This window comes from Oryctolagus cuniculus, chromosome 11 (assembly GCF_964237555.1).
Source record: "Oryctolagus cuniculus chromosome 11, mOryCun1.1, whole genome shotgun sequence".
Classification (NCBI taxonomy): domain Eukaryota; kingdom Metazoa; phylum Chordata; class Mammalia; order Lagomorpha; family Leporidae; genus Oryctolagus; species Oryctolagus cuniculus.
Window position 1 is genome coordinate 121,638,924 of NC_091442.1, and position 13,213 is coordinate 121,652,136.

At 59.8% G+C, this 13,213-nt stretch overlaps 1 long non-coding RNA gene across 1 annotated transcript in view; it reads left to right on the forward strand.

Annotated features, from left to right (window-relative positions):
• The window catches only part of LOC138844459 (uncharacterized), a 46,199-nt gene extending 33,508 nt beyond the window's left edge, over positions 1–12,691 (forward strand). Inside the window, exon 2 of the long non-coding RNA XR_011380337.1 lies at positions 11,935–12,691. This is a non-coding gene — a long non-coding RNA (uncharacterized lncRNA). The remainder of the gene's footprint in view (positions 1–11,934) is intronic.
• The last annotated feature ends 522 nt before the right edge of the window (positions 12,692–13,213 follow it).

The window sequence follows — 13,213 nt, forward strand, 5'->3', positions numbered from 1 at the left end:
GTGCGCACTGCACAGACGACCTGGAAGCTGGACTCGGCCCTCTTTGCCGTCCCCAGCCGCACTGCCTGTGTCTTCACCGTGAGCCTGGCCCTCCCAGAGTAGCTCCTTGGCAGGCATCAGATGCCCGTCTTGGATGCGTCTCTCTTGGGGGATGGGCCTTTGCAGGTCCAGCTAACAGCCCCGGCCCTCTCTCTTGCTGGCGGCTGTCTCTGTCTCCCTGTGGCTGTCCCCAGGGACCCTGTGGTTCCCAGACCTGGTGAGATACCCCGTCGCCACCTTCCCAGGAGGCAGGGCCCCGCTGCCCTGGTTCTGGGCCTGCCCTGGGGTGTGGGGAGCACTGTGGTTTCCAGAAGCCTGGGCACTGTGGAAACCATGACCTGCTTTCCTATTCTCCAAGAAAGGGGGAGGGCACAAACAGCAACCCCCTCCTTTACCTCCCCCGTGGCCATCGGCTTTGGTCCTGGACCTGCATTCCATTGGCCGAGCTGCCCAGCCTCCTGAGGTCACTCGTGGTCTACCCTGTGCACAGACATCCGTCCTGCTCGTCCCCTCCAGGCGTCTGTGCCCCCTCTCCTCTCTCCGGGTCACCGTCTCCTCGTTCTGTTGGACCATGACGTCCGGAGCAGATGGGCCGCACCGCTGAGCACCTGGCCATAGAAATCTCCCCTTGGCCCCAGGGACCTCCAGTGAGTGATGCCTGCTCCCCGCTCGCCGCCAGGGCCAGCCGCCGGCACCACGCCCACGGCGCTCCCTGTGCCCCGAGGGAGCCACCACCCTGACCTGCCCGTGGTCCTCTCCTGGATCCCACAGCTGGGTTTATCTCCTAACATCCTGTAGCTTTGCCACCCAGGTAGGCGGCGCGTTCTTAAAACGTCCGTGAGTGGAGCGATCGGTACGCGTGTGTGCGCCGGTCGGCGCTGCTCGGCCTGCTGACATGTGCGCAGCGGCAGGTGTGGACCAAGGCCTTCCAACCACGCGGCTGTTGAAGGAGAACTTTTGGGCCCTGGTGCGCCTGCGTGAGCTTTCCTACCGGGCGTCTTCCCGGAGCAAGGCTGTTGGTTAGCGAGACTGCGTCTCTAAATTCCTCGCATGGTGCCAAGTCTTTGCGGGGGCTCCCTCCCGGCCGGCGTCTCGCGAGAGTCTGCCTGCTCGGCCTTCTCCCCAGCCCGTGTTAGCGTCGCGCTGCCGGGGGCGGGCAGTGACTGGGACTTCTCCGGTTCTAATGTGCATTTCCCAACGGCGCGTGGGGATTGTGGTTCCCCCGTGGACTGGCACGCGCCGGTTCCAGTGTCCGACCTGATCTCCCCTGGAAGCGGAGAGGTCACACATCAGGGCTGAGGTCTCCCTCAGTTATGTGTGCAGCTGTGTGTGGTGCCTTTGACTCTCGCTGGTGTTTTGGGAAGCACGGAAATGCTTAACTGGAATTTGACCAGATTTATCCGACTCTCCCTGTAGGCTCACGGCGCGTCTTCCCCACGGCGGCCGCGAAGCCGCCCTGCAGCGCCGTCTTCTGGGAGGGGTGAGGCGTTTGCCCTCGGCGCTTGGAGCTCAGTCCGTGCAGGGTTAATTTCCACGCACAGTGGGAGACAGAGGTCAGGCTTCGTTTCTCCGTGCGTGGGAAAGCGGTGGCCCGAGGAGCATCCCTCGCCGTGGGTGCCTCACACCCGCAGGTGCCGGCTCTCTGTACCCTCCCCGCGTGCCGAGGGCCCGGTCTTCATTCCGGGAGCTCTGTCCCAAGTCTTGGTGTCCGGGACCGCAGGCTGTGTCCTCGTTTTCGGACTTGTGGACCGTTGCTTGTCTCGTCTTGCCTTTTGCGTTTCCACATCAGTGTAGCGCTAGCAGGTCGTTCTTTGTGGGGTTTTGATTGGTGTCACATCGAATCCATAAACACGGAGCCCGATCGGCTGGCTGATATCGGGCGCTTTAATCAATGCAAATGATGTCTGCGCCTCTTCCAAGAGCTTCGTTAACATCTCCCAATAATGCTTTATTGTTTCCTGGATACAGACCTTTCACATTTTGTTAGATTAATTTCTTCTTCACGATTTCAGCTGCTATTGTGCACTTTCCCCTGAGCTTTCCCTCTGGGGTGTAATTTGCATGCAATAAATTACACAGAACTTAGGGTGCAGCTCGATGCGAGTTGCTGCACACGGACACCGGAGTAACGAGCCCTCGGTCCAGGCGGCGGCCCCTCCCGGGCAGTCGTCCCGTGCCTCTGGCTGCGGCCACCGCGGTGGGCACTTCTGTCTCTGCAGCTCAGCCGTGGGCGGCGTCTCGATGGGGTTCTGCAGCGTTTGCCGGTTGGCGTCAGGCTTCGGGGCTCGATGCCGGGCTTGCGAGGTCCGTTTGGGTTTGCCTGTGTATGCACAGCTGCCATCCTGGGAGGTCCGGGTGGTCAGTGCCGGCTGGCTGGGGTGGCACTCCGTGAGCCTCCTGGGGAGAGTGTGCGTGGACGTGTTTCCATCTCCCTGGGTGCCTGTCTGCGAGTGGGGTGTGCCGAGGCACGCTTAGCTTTGTCAGCCGGTGGAAAAGGGTTTCCAAGGTGGGTGCAGCACTTACGGCCCCCAGCCCGCGCCGGGCCACCCCCATCCCTCCACGTCCCACACTGGCTGTCACCAGTTGTGGCCTTTCTCTGTGGGCCAGGAGGGGTCACGGTCACTGGGTGCCCTCTCCTGTCCTCGGTCACGAGTGGTCAGGCCCTTTTATTCACTTGGGAAGCACCTTGTCCACCAACACTGCCGTCACCCTGAGAGCACAGGTGGACAGATTTTCACGTCTGCGCTTGGGGGTAGCCACCACCACGCCGACACCCCAGGCGCCTGTGGGTCCTCGCCCTCACCTCCAGCTCTGGCTCCCGTCGCTCTAGAACTCTGCACATGGAGTCGTGTGCAGTCGTCTGAATTCTCCACTCATCGTGATGCACGGCGCCTGTGTGTGCCGTGTCGTCATGCGTGTCTTCATGTTGTAGTGTGCTGCGCCCCCTTCCATGTGGATACCACAGCTAGGTTGCCCGCTTACCTGCCGGCGGCCGCTGCGGTTGGATTCTGTATCTGGTGGCTCCGAGCGGCGCTGTTAGGAGCGCTAAAGTGTCTGTCTCTGCAGATGTTTTCGTCTCCGTGGGGTGGGTCATCGGCAGGAAGCGGTCTGGAGGCGGCCGCGGCGTTCGTGCCGCCTCAGTCCCGCTTACCACGTCGTCCTGTGCCGGTGCTGTGCGGGCCGTGTGGTGGGAGTGCGTGGTTTCTCTGAGCACTCGTGGGCGGCCGCTGTCCCGGTCCTGTTGGCCCTTGGCTGTCTCCTCTTGGGAAGTCTTTTCACCTCTTTCGTCTGTTTGTGCGCTGTCTTCATGGACTTCAGTTGTGGGATTCTGCCGTCCACCTGTGCTGTCAGAGTGAGGGAAGTATTGGTGGACAAGGTGCTTCCCAAGTGAATAAAAGGGCGTGACCACTCGCGACCGAGGACAGGAGAGGGCGCCCAGTGACCGTGACCCCTCCTGGACGCCAGCCGGGGGTTCAGTTCCCGAGCTGCGGACGTCACTCCCTGTTCCGTTTTCTCCGGGATATTTTTGAAGTGCTGAAGACGTGAGTGTTGGTGAAGTCCAACTTTTTTTTTTGTCCTTTGATGTTTGCACATTTTGGCACCACCTGAGACACCGTTGCCGTCTAAGGTCTAGAACCTTCATGGTCTTTGACTCCATGTTCGTTGCTGTGAATGACACAGACCGGGGCCTGTCGTCCGGATGACGGCACGTGGCGCTGCTCCTCCAGCGTGGGTGCCTTTTGCTTCTGTTTCCTGCCTCGTGGCCGTAGCTCCGTCCCCAGCGCGCAGCTGAGAAGTGAGGAAGCAGGCGTCCCTGCCCGCCGCTCAGTCCTGGGTCCCGAGGGTTTGGTTTTTATGATCGAATCTTGGCGGGAAGCTTCTGTAGGGGCTCTTTGCCTTGGACGGAGCCCCCGCTGCCCTGGTCTGCAGGGACTCGTCACCACAGATCCGCGTTGGCTTGCCGTGTCGGTGGAGGAGGGCGCAGAGTTTCTCCTGCAGTCTCTTTAGCAAGATCAGCTACTCGGAATTTTAAAGCGACTAAAACAACCTTGATTTCCTGGATGCACAACTTGACACGTTGATGGGTCTGACTTACCAACACTGTGTCACGGTTTCGACATCCATGTGCCTGAGAGCTATCGGCAGTCAGCGTCTTGAACTGCGCCGTCAGGTTCTGGTAATGCTTGGTGTGGGCTTCACCAAATGAGCTGAGAAGCCGCCTCCTCTTCCTCCACCGGGTGGAGTTCGTTTCCCTTTCTCTGATGTGTGGTGTGTGCGTCCGTGAAGCCACCTGGGCCTGCAGTTGTCTCGGTGGGAGGACTTTAAATCACGGCGGCCGGCGCTGTGGCGCAGCAGGTAAAGCCGCTGCCGGCCGTGCTGGCATCCACATGGGTGCCGGTTCAACTCCCGCGCTCCACTGCTGACCCCCCTCCCACCTAATGCTCCTGGGAAAGCAGTAGGAACGGCCCAGGTCCTTGGAGCCCTGCACCCATGTGGGAGACCCAGAAGAGGCTCCTGGTTTTGGCCTGGCCTAGCTCTGGCCATTGTGGAATGAACCAGCAGATGGAAGATTCTCTCTCTCTCTGTCTCTCTCTCTCTGTCTGTCTCTCTCTCTCTCTCTCTGTCTTTCTCTCTCTCTGTCTCTGCCTCTCTCTCTCTGCCTCTCTGTAAATCTACCTTTCAAACAAATAAATAAATAAATCTTTAAAAAAATTGTAAAATTTCCTTAATAATTATAGGGCTGTTCAGGTTTTCCATTTCTTCTTTAGTCAGTTTAGGTAATTTGAGTGTTTAGGAATTTGTCTGTTTCGTTGAGGCAGCTGGGTTCATCGCCCTCACATTTCCTCCATATTCTTGGAATGTCTGGTCCGGAGCGACGCCACACTGTGCGTGCCTGACACAGCACACCTGTGCTGTCTGCCTCGCTGTATTCGCTGGATGAGCTGGGTGTTGTGAGTTTAGTCGCTCATTTCTTTTCTGGTTTTTTTTTTTTTTGACAGGCGGAGTGGACAGTGAGAGAGGGAGACAGAGAAAAAGGTCTTCCTTTTCCATTGGTTCACCTCACAATGGCCGCTGTGGCCAGCGCACCGCACTGATCTGAAGGCAGGAGCCAGGTGCTTCTCCTGGTCTCCCATGGGGTGCAGGGCCCAAGCACTTGGGCCATCCTCCACTGCACTCCCGGGCCACAGCAGAGAGCTGGCCTGGAAGAGGGGCAACCGGGACAGAATCCGGCGCCCCGACCGGGACTAGAACCCGGTGTGCCAGTGCTGCAAGGCTGAGGATTAGCCTAGTGAGCCGCGGCACCAGCCATAGTCGCTCATTTCTAAGAACCACGTTTTGGTTTCACTGCTTTTCTGTGTTGTCCTTTTACTTGTTTCTGCTGTTAACTGTATAATTTCCTCCCAGTGACTTCGCCTCTAACATGATCGCGTTCTCCAGCTTCTTACGGTAAGAACTAGGCTGATGGGTTTAGACCCTCCAGTTTCCTACAGAAACGTAAAAGCGCTCAGTGTTTCTTTGTGACTGCGTTAGCTGCGTCGCGCACATTTCGATGGCTTTCTTGGCGTTAGTCATTGTTCAGTCTCCTCTGAGATTTCTTCTCTGACAAGTAGATTATTTGGACTATTTTTTAAATATATGTAAAGATTTATTTGTTTATTTTGAAAATCAGAGTGGGGGGGCAGTGAGAGGTCTTCTATCCACTGGGTCACTCCCCAGACGGACGCAATGGCCAGGGCTGGGCCAGGCTGAAGCCAGGAGCTCCACCCGGTCTCCCACGTGAGTGCAGGCCCCAAACTCTCGGGCCGTCTTCTGCAGCTTTTCCCAGGTGCGTTAGCAGGGAGCTGGCTCGGGAGTGGAGCAGGAGCGGATGTGAACCACTGCCCATAGGGACGCTGGCTCACAGGTGGCAGCTGTCTGTGCTGCCCCTCGACGCCAGCCCCAACCTGTGCTATTTAATTTCTAAATATTTGGGAAATTTTCCAAATATCGTTTTTTGTTAATCATTTCTAATTTACTTGATTTTTAAAGTTTCTGTTTTCATATATTTCAATTGTGGAAATGCTGAGACCCGCCTTAGGCCAGCAGCAGGCGCTGGGAGTGTGTGTGTTCCCACCGTCGTTGGCTGACGGTGCTGTCTCCAGTCCGGCTGTGTGACACCTTTCTGTGTCCCCTGTTCGTGCAGTTCTGCTAGCCCCACGTTCAGGGCTGACCACGTCCTGGCGTGACCGCTGCTCTGTGTCCATGCGCGTGTGGCAGCGTGTGCTCCACGTTTCCGCCGTGACCTCTCCTCCTGTGACACGGTGGCCAGAGCCCATCCCTGTGACGCCGCTGTCTGCAGTCATCACGCGATTGCTTCCCTCCGGATCCTGCTTTCCTTCCTTCTCCCGGCTAGTTGTCTCTTGTGATTCCGTTTTATCTCCACCACTGGCTTTTGATGCGGCGTTTGTTTTAAATTGTTAGCGGTTGCTTTAGGGTTCACCCCCTGTGCCCGCGTGAGGATCTGCCCATGTAAACTGTCCGTTTTGAGGCTGTTTTCACAGGCAGGAGGGCGGGTTTTCCGTCTCCACGCAGTCACTGTCTGGGCCGGCCTCTCCCCTCCGTGGCGTCTCCATCGTCCTACTTAAAGAATTTCCTAGAACGTTGTCAGGCAGGCGCTGGCGGTGAATTCTGTCCGCCTGTGGAGCGGTTCTTTAGCCCGATGTTACAGCTGCTTCAGGAAACAGCTTCGGGTGCGTGGATTTCCCTGCGCTGGCTCCGGCCCCGGCCTGCGAGGGGTCAGACTGTCTGCTGGGTCTGCGCGCGCTCCTCCGTCTACACCCGTCATGGCCTCTCTCCCGTCATGGCCGCCGCGCCCGTGTCTGTGTTTGTGGTTGCGGGCGTTGGGTTTCCATCAGGTGTGGGAAACGTGCAAACTCACCTGTCCCAGCGGCTCTTCCACCTCCTCCCCCTCCCCTCCCCGGGACTCCGCTGGCTGCGTGTGCCGGGAGGCCTGGCCCGCCGCGGGTGGCTGCCCCGCCCTGGTTTCTGCCATTTTCAGGCCTGGCCCCTGCCTCATGCCCGTTTGTCGGTTGTCGTCTGCAGCGGAGGCCAGGCCGTGGCGCTGGCGTGAGCACTGGCTTCCGGAGTGTTCTCTGGGGAGCCTCGGGTCGGGTCTGCCACAGTCGTGGACTCGTGGGCCGGGCTGGTCTCTCAGGGCTGGGTCAGGGTTTTGTCCACGGAGTCCAGCGTGACCTTTGCCCTGTGGTGATGGCGTGGACCTCCTAGGGTCCCTGTGGCAGGTCTGGAGACTCTCCTCTGCCCCGCTCCCTGTCTGACCGCTTGGGGGTGCTCCCCCTGGTGTGTGGACTGTCCCCAGCCCACCTCCCCATCAGGGCCCCGTGAGGCCTGCGTGGCTCCTGCTCTGATCCTGATGGCCGAGGTCGGTCCCCAGGGGCTCGGCCCTGGCCCTTCCCTGGCCTGGGCCACTTCCTTCTGTGTCCCCTTTGCCCCAGCGCAGGGAACCCTGGTTCGAGCTGTTCTGAGCAGGTGTCTGGTGGGCGGAGGCGAGAGGGCGGGTTCAGACCAGTCTCTCTTCCTCGCCCTCGTGAGGGGTCTCAGAGGAGTTAAAGCTTTTCTTTCCTTCTCTCTCTCTCTCTCTCTCTCTCTCTCTCTCTCCCTCTCTTTTTACCAGTCTGATTGGGAGGTGCTGAAGCGTGTTTTTGCTGTGTTTACCTTGATTAGGGTTTGTTGAAATTCTTGCAGCTGTGGGCTGATGGTTGTGGTGGAATGTGGGTCCTCTCCCACCAGTGTTCCTCAGGCAGATCTGTGTGTAATCTACGCCTGCTCGCTCTCTCTCCAGCCCCACGTCGCTCCTTCTTTCCTGGAACGCCCCCTAGTTTCCAGGGCCTGGGGGCCCTGACCTGCAGAGCGCGGCCTTGCGTGCTGAGTCCGTGTTCCCGCTGGCCTGGCGTGACCCCCGCCACGTGTCTCCCTGTTGCTCTCCTGTGCGTTCGGCGGGCTTCCTCAGGTTCTGTGTAGAATCTGGCCACTGTCCTCAGTGGCACGGCTGCTCCGGCACGAGCCCACGCGCCGTCACCGGAAGCTGAAAGGCGCATTATGTACGAGATGTTCCGCTCATCCCTGGCACCGAGGAGCAAGCCTGGTTTCAGTATTGGTTTACCTTTTTTTTTTTTTTTTTTTTTTTTGACAGGCAGAGTGGACAGTGAGAAAGAGACAGAGAGAAAGGTCTTCCTTTACCGTTGGTTCACCCTCCAACGGCCGCCGCGGCTGGCACGCTGTGGCTGGCGCACCGCGCTGATCCGATGGCAGGAGCCAGGTGCTTCTCCTGGTCTCCCATGGGGTGCAGGGCCCAAGCACTTGGGCATCCTCCACTGCACTCCCTGGCCACAGCAGAGAGCTGGCCTGGAAGAGGGGCAACCGGGACAGAATCTGGCGCCCTGACCGGGACTAGAACCCGGTGTGCCGGCGCCGCAAGGCGGAGGATTAGCCTAGTGAGCTGCGGCGCCGGCCTCAGTATTGGTTTACCAAGCCTGCCATGGTAGAAGCCTTCACATGAATCCAAACAACGCGCGTGCAGGGGCCCTTATGTGGCCCACGTGCGGCGGTGCCGGCCAGGAGTGACGGTCCAGTGGCTTCTCTTGCTGCCAGTCCCGTGCGGTGTTTCTGCCCTGGACCTGATGCTCGCCAGTGCTGCTGGCCGATGTCCCCGGGAGTCTGGGTGAAATGCAGCCTCTTTCCACTCCCGTTGCGTGGACCAGGTGACCACGGAGCTGGGTGCATCACGTGGGTGTCGTGGAGATGCGCGGTGAGGTTAGGGAGCTGCTCTGTCCCTGAGCGCAGCCCTTCCTTTGTTGAGAGAAATCCTCAATGCAGGGACTGGCGTCGCCCTCCGCGTGTATTAAGGTGATTGTGCTTCTCCCTGGATGTAACGTAGCGAGTTACGTTGGCTGACTTTTTCCCATTAAAGCGCAGTTGAGGAGGGCAGCCGGTTAATGCCGCCCGGGGGAAGCCTGCGTCCCATGTCAGAGCGCCGGATCCAGTCCTGGTGCTGCGCTTCTGCTCCAGCTCCCTGTAGACGCCCGGGGAAGGTCCCGCCGCCCACGTGGGCGATGTAGACTGGAGCTCCCGGCTTCAGCACCACTCAGCCCCGGCTGTTGCAGCCGTTTGGGGTGAACCAAAGGGTGGAAGATCGCTCCTTCTCTCTGTGCCTTCCAGATAAACAAATAATACACCAGCAACCTTTATTTATTTATTCACAATTTACTTATTTGAAAGGCAGAGTTACAGAGAGGCGGGGGAAAGAGAGAGGGGTCTTCCATCCGCTGGTTCACTCCCCAGATGGCTGTAAAGGTCAGAGCTGTGCTGATCCGAAGCCAGGAGCCAGGAGCTTCTTCCAGGTCTCCCACGTGGGTGCAGGGGCCCAAGGACTTGGACATCTTCCACTGCTTTCCCAGGCCACAGCAGAGAGCTGGATCGGAAGCGGAGCAGCCGGGACTCAAAGTTGTGCCCATATGGGAGGCCGGCGCTGCATACGTGGCGTTACCCGCTACGCCACAGCACCAACTTTAAAAAGCATAAAGCACTTGAGTTCTCAGGATAAACAGATGCCGTGAAGTGCGTGCCATGCCGCGGGCTGGCCCTGCGCTAGAAGGCTCGCGTCTGTGTTCACAGTGAGCCCACCTCCCGCTCTCTTTCTCTCTGTCTCGCCTGGTCTGGGTATCAGAGGCCAGGTAGTGTCCAGCACCGGGCGGAGGCGCCCTCCCGGCCCCTCTGCGGAGCTCGGGCCGCAGTCCCAGCCTCTGGTTCACAGCAGGGTGCTCATGTCCCCTCCACCCCAGCAGTCCTGGGAAGTGGCCTTGCCTGGGAGCTGGTCTTCTGTGTGTTTCAGAAATGTCAGCCTCTCCCACAATCCTTGTCTGTACACCCGAGCGTGTCCGCAGGATGTGCCTCGAGACGCCTTTTCACTCCCGACCTGGGCTCCTCCCCGCCTCCCTTACCACGCCTGCTCCCCGCTCCCGCCACACGCTGCCAACTTCGTGTCTCCGGCTACAGCTTGGTATTTTTGATCCTCTTGGTGGTGGATTTGTTTGCTGTTGCATTAATGTGTTTATCACATTGTCCAATCCTCTGGCTGCTTAGCCCCTCCCTAGCCGGCCACCCTCCCTGGCACAGCTGTCACAGTGTCACCCCCCAGCCGGCCACCCTCCCTGGCACAGTCGCTGTCACGGTGTCACCTATCCCTGGCTGGGCCACCCTCCCTGGCACAGTCACCGTCACGGTGTCACCCCTCCCCAGCCGGCCACCCTCCCTGGCACAGCTGCTGTCACAGTGTCACCCCCCCAGCCTGCCACCCTCCCTGGCACAGTTGCTGTCACGGTGTCACCTATCCCAGGCTGGGCCACCCTCCCTGGTATAGTCACCATCATGCTGTCACCTGCTCCCCAGCCAGCCAGCCTCCCTGGCACAGCTGCTGTCACAGTGTCACCCCTCCCCAGACTGCCAGCCTCCCTGGCACAGTCGCTGTCACGGTGTCACCTATCCCAGGCTGGGCCACCCTCCCTGGCACAGTCACCGTCACGGTGTCCCCGGTCCCGAGCCACGCACCTCCCTGGCTCTGCTCTCGCGGCGGGGAGATGCCGCCTCGGTTCACCTGCGACTTTGCCGTGTGTATTGCAGGCTCACGCTTTCAGGTGCACACACACTTGGGAATTACCACGTTCCTGGTGAACGGCAACTTCTCATTGATACCGAAAGCCTCTGTCTACCTCCAGTAATCTTCGTACCTTGAGGCCGACGGATCAGGCATCCACACGGCTGTAGCAGCATCCTGGCCAGCGTTCGCAGGTGCACGGCTCCCAGTGCTTCCTTTAAGGCTTCTTTCCCACGTCTGCCACGACTCACGCAAACAGCGTGTGGATCGACAGTCTTGCCTGACAACCCTGACTTCTAATTGAAGCATTTGGTCCATTAACATCCAGCGCCTTTATGGATGCCTCGAAACACGCGGCTCTGGGTCTATTAGTGGCCGGGATGGCTCTGAGAAGGCTGGCCGCTGGGGAGGCGTTGTGGGGCGTCCGGCCTCCAGCCTGGGTCTGACCGAGGCAGCTCCCCAGAGCTCCTGTGGATGTCATAGAGCTGGGTCCCTTAACAGCCAGGATGGCTCTGAGAAGGCTGCCACTGGGGAAGCGTTGCGGGGCGTCCGGCCTCCAGCCTGGGTCTGACCGAGGCCCAGAGCTCCTGTGGGTGTCGCGGGGCCTTGCAGAGCTCCTGCCACCTTGTCCTTGTCTTCAGGTCATGGCTGGGAGGGGCGGTGACGGGACCCGTGTGACAGGCGGGCAGGCCCCCAGCCCTGCTGTCCCGCCTTCCTGTCCAGGGTCATAACCTCTCATTTGCTCCCTGGTTGTCACTCCAGGGACGTGGCCCCTCACTGGCAGCACCTACAGCGGCTGTTCACACACTGAGCGGCCACGCCGGGCAGAATGGCGGGAAATCAGGCTAAGAGCAAACGGTGCAGTCAGAGGTGGGGGGATACGTGGTGTGCGGCCGCTGCGCTCCGCCCGGCACGGGGTCTGGAGTGAGACGGCAGAGTGCGTTCCAGAGGAAGGGTGATGGCGCAGCACCCTGGCCACTTCCTGTGGCCGTCGGTGTGGCGGCACAGTAGGGTGTCCACAGCACCAGCTCTGGCCCTTCCCGGCTCACCGATAGTTAAAAAGCCAGTTCGTTGGCTTAGGGGTTTAAGAGCAGGGCTTGTGACTAAACAGGGTGCAGACAGGTGCACAGCTACACAGCGTCTGTGCGACGCCACTGCATTCTGCCATTCCTGTGGTTTCTTGTGGGCATAAGTGGAGTTCAGTGTCCACAACAACGTACGTCACCCAGGTGATGTCTTCCCAGGTGCCACCACGCCTTCCGATACCCACGACGGCCGCCAGGTGCCACCACATCTTCCGATACCCACGACGGCCGCCAGGTGCCACCACATCTTCCGATACCCATGACGGCCGCCAGGTGCCACCACGCCTTCTGATACCCATGATGGCTGCCAGGTGCCACCACGCCTTCCAACATCCGTGACGGCCACCAGGTGCCACCACGCCTTCTGATACCCATGACGGCCACGACGCCTTCCAACATCCGTGACAGCTGCCAGGTGCCACCACGCCTTCCGATACCCATGACAGCCGCCAGGTGCCACCACATCTTCCGATACCCATGACGGCCGCCAGGTGCCACCACGCCTTCTGATACCCACGACGGCCGCCAGGTGCCACCACGCCTTCTGATACCCACGATGGCCATTGCATTTTTCCTTTCTGTTTAGAAGTGTGTGTCCTTTAGGGGCCGGCGCTGTGGCGCAATGGGTTAATGCCCTGGCCTGAAGCGCAGGCATCCCATATGGGCACTGGTTCAAGTCCCAGCTGCTCCACTTGCGATCCAGCTCTCTGCTGTGGCCTGGGAAAGCAGTGGAGGATGGCACAAGTGCTTGGGCCCCTGCACCCATGTGGGAGACCCGGAAGAAGCTCCTGGTTCCTGGCTTAGGATCAGCACAGCTCCAGCCATTGTGGACAATTGAGGAGTGAACCAGCGGATGGAAGACTCTCTCTCTCTCTGTAACTCTGGCTTTCAAATAAATATAGAAATCATAAAAAAAGAATTGTGTGTCCTTTCAATGTTGCTTTCTTGGGAGCTGCAGGAAGCTGCCCCACGCGCGACTCCAGTGCTGGCGCTGCGCCCTGCTCCAGGGCCCGGGGATTCCGGACGCCTGCCCTGGGCTGGTCATTCTGAGGTCGGGTCTGTGTCCCCGTGCGTCTCCACTCCCCCGAGCTGTGCTGCTGCTGGCACGGTCGCCGCGTGTGTCCGTGCGCCCTGCTGCTGCTGACCTGGTCTCAGAGCACCGCGCGTGCAGGGCGCCTTCCTGCTGAGTGAGAACCCTGGGCCCCGGCCTTGGTGGGCTCTCTGCTCCTCTCTGACACCCCTCCCCCACTTCCTCTGCCGCCCGCTCCTGGTGTCCTGGGCGCCGGGCGGTCCTTGGGGCGCCCGTGCTCGGGCGAAGGCAGCGGACGCCCCCGGCGCGCCTCTGGAGGGGCTCCACCTTTGTGTGTGTTACGGTTTTCTTTGGAATTCTGAGGCCGCAGTAGGAGCCACCTCGCGGCGTCTGCTTCTGCCGTGTTCA